General features: G+C 44.5%; 1 long non-coding RNA gene across 1 annotated transcript in view; it reads left to right on the forward strand.

The window, feature by feature from the left end:
- LOC142870580 (uncharacterized) overlaps positions 1 to 5,369 on the forward strand; it is a 29,414-nt gene extending 24,045 nt beyond the window's left edge. Inside the window, exon 2 of the long non-coding RNA XR_012918916.1 lies at positions 417 to 5,369. This is a non-coding gene — a long non-coding RNA (uncharacterized LOC142870580). The remainder of the gene's footprint in view (positions 1 to 416) is intronic.
- The last annotated feature ends 1,638 nt before the right edge of the window (positions 5,370 to 7,007 follow it).

The following is a 7,007-nucleotide window of genomic DNA, read 5'->3' on the forward strand; positions in this document are numbered from 1 at the left end:
TCTCGTTACCCACGCACCAGCTGACGCACGCTTGGGCTGCCTCTGCCTTTAGACTATTGTGAATTATGCTGCTATGAACATTCACGTACAAGTGTGTGTCCACATCCCTGTTTCCAATTCCTTCAAGATTATCCCTAGGAGTGGAATTGCTGGTCCTGTGGTAATTCTATGTTTAACTTTTTGAGGAAATGTCTTCCACAGCTGCACCATTTTACATTCCCACTGGAGCGATACTTCTGCCTCAGCCTCCCAAGTAGCTGGGACTGCAGGAGTGTGCCACCACACCTGGCTAATTTTTTCTATTTTTCATAGAGACAGGGTCTGGCTCTTGTTCAGGCTAGTCTGGAACTCTTTTTTTTTTTAATTTTTTTTACATATTTTTAAATTTTTTCATCCTTTTATTTTTTAAACCACAGAGATGGACTTCAAATGCCAATGGTCTGGAACTCTTGACTTCAAGCAATCCTCCCGCCTCACCCTCCCAGACTGCTAGGATTACAGGCGTGAGCCACCATACCTAGCCTTGAACTACACTTTAAATGGGTCCATTTTATCATATGTAAGTTATATCTCAATAAAGTAGATTTTTTTAAAAAATGAAATGGGATCATCTTTAGTTGCCATTGGTCATTTCCCTTCATGATAAATGTTTGCATGCAGATCTTAAGGAAATAACAAATGCCACATTTCAAAGTTCTCAAGTCTATAGTCTTAGCACAACAATTTGACATAGTCTTCATAAGAACTGGAGAAAGAGACTCTGAGAACAAGGTGAGCCTGGAAAATCATAGTGTGCAAATAAGGAAGGAAATTTAGAAAGATAAATAGAGGCAAGTTAAAGTAACAGAAGCCATACTAAGAGAGGCTCCCCTTCACCAAAGTGAGAATATTTGAGCATCAAAAGGAGACATTAGGTCAAGATCAACTGACACACGATAAATCCAAAGAGTTATGAGTTCATTGTGATACACAAATAAATTATTATATCCTGAAAGGTGATTAGAATGGAATCTATTCTTGAATTTGCCATTAAATCATATCAGTATTATTAATTCATTTATTATATAAAACAATAGATTAAGTAAGTGGAAATACATTCAATTTCTACTTCTAGCCAAGATGGGATAACAAGGGCCGGGCGCGGTGGCTCCCGCCTGTAATCCTAGCACTCTGGGAGGCCGAGGCGGGCGGATTGCTCGAGGTCAGGAGTTTGAAACCAGCCTGAGCAAGAGCGAGACCCTGTCTCTACTATAAATAGAAAGGAATTAATTGGCCAACTAATATATATAGAAAAAATGAGCCAGGCATGGTGGCGCACTGTAGTCCCAGCTACTCGGGAGGCTGAGACAGCAGGATTGCTTGAGCCCAGGAGTTTGAGGTTGCTGTGAGCTAGGCTGATGCCCGGCACTCACTCTAGCCTGTGCAACAAAGTGAGACTGTCTCAAAAAAAAAAAAAAAAAAATGACCAGGAATACAAAGAGGTAGAAAAACATGAGCCATAACAAGGAGAAAAACCAATCAATCAAAACTGACCCAAAAGTGACACAGATGATAGAATTAGTAGACAAGGACCTCAACAGAGTTATTGTAGTTGTATTTCATATGTTTAAGAAGCTACCGTAAGGACTGAGCATGTCAGAGACATGAGGCCAGCTGCCGTGGCTCATGCCTGTATTCCCAGCACTTTGGGAGGCCAATGCAGGAGGATCACTTGAGGCCAGGAGTTTGAAATGAGCCTGTGCAATATAGTGGGACCCCTGTCTCTACAAAAAATTTTAAAAAAAAATTAGCTGGGTGTAGTGGTATGTACCTGTAGTTCCCACTACTCAGGAGCCTGAGGCAGGAGGGTCGCTTGAACCTGGAGTTTGAAGCTGCAGTGAGCTATGATCATGCCACTGCACTCTAGCCTGGTCAGCAGCGTGAGACCCTGTGTCAAAAAAACAAAAAAGAAAAATAATAGCACAAAGGCAGGAAGGGGCAAAATGGAAACAGACACGCTTTCATGATGTGGTTTAACAGGCTGTGATAAGTTAAAGATATATACTATAAACCCTAAAGCAACCACTAAAAGTGACACAACAAAAAAGTATAGCTAATAAGCCAAAAAAAGGAGGTAAAATAAAATTATAAAAATATCTAAAATAGGCTGGGTATGGTGGCTTACATCTGTAAACCTAGCATTCTGGAATGCCAAGGTTGGAGGGTCCCTTGAGGTCAGGAGTTTAAGACCAGCCTGAGCAAGAGTAAGACCCCTGTCTCTACTAAAAATAGAAAAAATTAGTTGGGCGTGGTGGTGCGTGCCTGTACTCCAAGCTACTCGGGAGACTTAGGCAGGAGGATCACTTGAGGCCAGGAGTTTGAGGTTGCTGTGAGTTAGGCTGACGCCACAGTACTCTAGTCTGGGCAACAGAGTGAGACTCTGTCACAATAAAGAGGAATAATGAAACTAAGAACAGAGGCACAAATATAAAACAAATAGCAAAATAATATATATCTTAACCCAAACCATGTTGATAATCACATATGTAAGTGCTCTAGACACCCCAATTAAAAGTCAGAGATAGGCCGGGCACTGTGGCTCACGCCTGTAATCCTAGCTCTTGGGAGGCCGAGGCGGGCGGATTGCTCAAGGTCAGGAGTTCAAAACCAGCCTGAGCAAGAGCGAGACCCCGTCTCTACTATAAATAGAAAGAAATTAATTGGCCAACTAAAAATATATATAAAAAATTAGCCGGGCATGGTGGCGCATGCCTGTAGTCCCAGCTACCCGGGAGGCTGAGGCAGAAGGATCACTGGAGCCCAGGAGTTTGAGGTTGCTGTGAGCTAGGCTGACGCCACGGCACTCACTCTAGCCTGGGCAACAAAGCGAGACTCTGTCTCAAAAAAAAAAAAAAAAAAAAAAAAAAAAAGTCAGAGATTGTTAGATTATATATATAAAAAATCAAGACCCAATTATCTGCTGCCTATAGGAAATACACTTTTAAGAAACAAATAGCGGCTGGGCACGGTGGCTCACGCCTGTAATCCTAGCCCTCTGGGAGGCTGAGGCAGGAGGATCTCTCAAGGTCAGGAGTTTGAAACCAGCCTGAGCAAGAGTGAGATCCCCGTTTCTACTAAAAATAGAAAGAAATTAATTGGCCAACTAAAAATATAGAAAAAATTAGCCAGGCATGGTGGCGCACGCCTGTAGGCCCAGCTACTTGGGAGGCTGAAGCAGGAGGATCACTTGAGCCCAGAAGTTTGAGGTTGCTGTGAGCTAGGCTGACCCCATGGCACTCTAGCCTGGGCAACAGAGTGAGACTCTGTCTCAAAAAAGAAAGAAAGAAAGAAAGAAAGAAAGAAAGGAAGAATAGAAGGAAGGAAGGAAGGAAGGAAGGAAGGAAGGAAGGAAGGAAGGAAGGAAGGAAGGAAGGAAGGAAGGAAGGAAGGAAGGAAGGAAGGAAGGAAGGAAAGAAAAGAAAGAAAGAAAAGAAAGGAGGGAGGGAGGGAAGGAGGGAGGAAAGCAAGCAAGCAAGCAAGCAAGAAAGAAAGAAAGAAAGAGGGGCCGATGCAGTGGCTCATGCCTGTAATCCTAGCATTCTGGGAGGCCAAGGCGGGCCGATTGCTCGAGGTCAGGAGTTCAAAACCAGCCTGAGCAAGAGCAAGACCCTGTCTCTACTATAAATAGAAAGGAATTAATTGGCCAACTAATATATATAGAAAAAAAATTAGCTGGGCATGGTGACACATGCCTGTAGTCCCAGCTACTCAGGAGGCTGAGGCAGGAGGATGGCTTGAGCCCAGGAGTTTGAGGTTGCTGTGAGCTAGGCTGACGCCACAGCACTCACTCTAGCCTGGGCAACAAAGCCAGACTCTGTCTCAATAAAAAAAAAAAGAAACAAATAGGTTAAAAGTAAAGGGACGGAAAAAGATGCCACAGTAACAATAATCAAAAGGATGATGCAGTAGTTATATTAGCACCAGAAAAATTAGATTTGAAAGCACAAAGAATATTACCAAGGATAAAGGAAGTCATTTCCTAATGATAAAGGGGTTCATTCATGAAGAGGATGTAACTTCCATAAATGTTTATATGTTGAATAACATGGCTACAAAATACATGAAGCAAAAATTGGCAGAACTCCAAGGAGCAATAGACAAATTCAAAATAATCATTAGAAATGTCAATATTTGATAGAAAAAGTAAACTGAAAATCAGTAAGGATATAGAAGACATGAACATCACTGTCAACCCACTCAACTCAATTCACATGTATAGAACAGTCCACTCAACAGCAGAATAAACTGTTTCAAGCACATACAGAACATAGACAATCTTTGGGCCATTAAACAGTCTCAAAAAATTTAGAAGCATTCAAACCATGTAAATATTTTTTTTCCGTTAAACTCTGCAGTTGAAGAAAAAGTAATATTCTTTGACTCCTGTAGAATTAAAGTAGAAATCTGTAACAGAAAGATCTCTGGAAAATCCCCAAATATTTGGAAACCAGATCGTACATTTTAAAATAATCCATGGCCAGGCACAGTGGCCTATAATCCCAGCATTTTGGGAGGCTGAAGCTGGAGGATTGCCAGGAGTTTGAGACCAGCCTAGGCAGCATAGTAAGACCCATCCCATGAAAAAAAAGAGCCAGACATGGTGGCATAGAGCTGTAGTGCTAGCTAAGAAGAAGGATCACTTGAACCCAAGAATTCAAGGTTACAGTGAGCAATGATCGCACCACTGCACTCCAGCCTGGGCAACAGAGCGAGACCCTGCCTCAAAAAAATTAAAACAAAAAAGTAAATAAAATAAAAGAACCTATAGATCAAAGAAGAGAAATGTAAATTGGAAAGTATTTTCCTCCCTGCGGATCAGTACAGAGAAGTATAGAAAGTATTTTTAAGTGAATGAAAATAGAAACATAACATATCAAAATTTATGGGATGCAAATAAGCAGAACTTAAGTGTATGGCACTAAATGCCCATATTAGGAAAATAAGAAATGTCTCAAATCGATGCCATCAGTTTCTACCTTAAATAAACTAGTTAGGCCAGGCAGTGTCTCACGCCTGTAATACTACCACTCTGGGAGGCCGAGGCGGGCAGATTGCTCAAGGTCAGGAGTTTGAAACCATCCTCTGAAAGAGTGAGACCCCGTCTCTACTATAAATAACAAGAAATTAATTGGCCAACTAATAGATATAGAAAAAATTAGGTATGGTGGTGCATGCCTGTAGTCCTAGCTACTTGGGAGGCTGAGGCAGCAGGATTGCTTGAGCCCAGGAGTTTGAGGTTGCTGTGAGCTAGGCTGACAGCATGGCACTCACTCTACCCTGGGCAACAAAGCAAGACTCTGTCTATAAAATAAAATAAAATAAAATAAAATTTTTTTAGAGGTGGAGTCTCACTATGTTCCCCAGGCTAGTCTCAAACTGCTGATCCTCCCTCCTAGGCCTCACAAGGTGCTGGGATTACAGCTGTTAGCTACCATGCCCAGCTGCTTTGACTTTGACACTGGCCTTTCCCTTCCAGTCTAGTGGTCATCTGCTGAATCTAGTATTTGGATAATTTTGAAATACCTCCAAGGAATTTCTTAGCAAGCATTTCCTAGGAGTTTATTATGTACAATTTGAATTCCTTTATCCAAGAGGCCTGTCTGAGAATGAAGCCAAGCCAGAAGGTAGCAAAACCTCACAGAGAGAGCCACAGAAAATGCCTGGGCCTAGAGGCACAGACCACCTCCGGGTTTTTTAGTTACCGAATACAATAAATATTCTTTTTTGCTTAGGTCCTTTTGGGGTGGGGTGGGGGGTTCACACGAAACTGAAGTAGGTCTGATGGACCTAGACTAGACCTAGTGCACTAAGACTGAGATTTCTTAGCTGTGGGAGTTCGAGCAAGATAATAAAGGGCTTTGGGCACAGCTCTTGAGGGGAAAGGAAAAAGAGCAGCTGCACACCTGACCCGACTGTGAGGGGCAGGAAGTCTGAATTCCAGCCCTGCTTCTTTCCCTTCCTCACCGAGGGACCTCGAGCCAGCCCTGGCTTTCTCAGGGCCTCTGTTTCCCCCCACCAGGCACCCTGTGCTGCCAGGCTGGCTTTGGAGGGGCTGAGGAGGTGAAGGTCCTGCTCTCTCTGGAGCAGGTGTCACCCTCCCCACTCCACCCAGCTGCACCACACGCACCAGCTCCTTAGGGGGCAGTGTGTGCTCCTCGAAGGTTCTCCCAGGGTCAGAACTGGGACTTGTGACTCCGGACAAATCATTGCCCGCTTCTAGATATCCATTTGCCAACTTATGAGATGGGAGAGCGACAGAAGAGGCCGATCCACCCCCCCTGCCAGCTCCCACTGACCGCTGGTGGTTGCCTGCAGAGTTCTAGTTCTCCCTCTCTGGGCAGTGGTGAGAGTGCTGGCGTGGGGCCAGGTTGCAGCAGGAGTATTTGCCGTCCTGCACCAAGCATGCTCCCAACTCCAGCATCCTGGGAAGGCCTTTTCAGGATACAGACTTCCCCTCCATGCAGCAAAGGGAGCTCCTACATGGCCCCCACCTGAGGGGCAGCAGGGGTCTATAACTGGACCTTTCCTCTTTCCTGGGGCTGGTACTGAGGCCACAGGCCTGGCTATGGCCACTGGCTGCTAGCCTGCCTCTCCAGAAGGCTCAGGCCAGTACACCAGCCCTGGGGGCCTCTCAGCTCAGCTCCGCATTCCCTCTGTGGACCTTCAGTCTCACCCTCGTCAGGGTTCTGCCATTTAGAAATGATTAGCCCACCTCTAGACCAAGTCCCTGCCTGGAATATCCTGCCCAACTTATCTACCAACTCATCCTTCCGGGCCTAATTAAAGTCCCACCCCCTCGGAAGCCACCCACGCTCATGACTACCTCCCTGACGCAGGTTCCCAACGCACTGGGTGCCTCAGCTACAGTATTTTTCACGGTCCATGATGCATCACAGCTATTTATAGATGTGCTTAACTCCCTGTAAGGAAGCACCATAACTCAACTCCCAAAAGCAAGTTCCAGAAAT

This window comes from Microcebus murinus, chromosome 4 (assembly GCF_040939455.1).
Source record: "Microcebus murinus isolate Inina chromosome 4, M.murinus_Inina_mat1.0, whole genome shotgun sequence".
Taxonomy (NCBI): Eukaryota; Metazoa; Chordata; class Mammalia; order Primates; family Cheirogaleidae; genus Microcebus; species Microcebus murinus.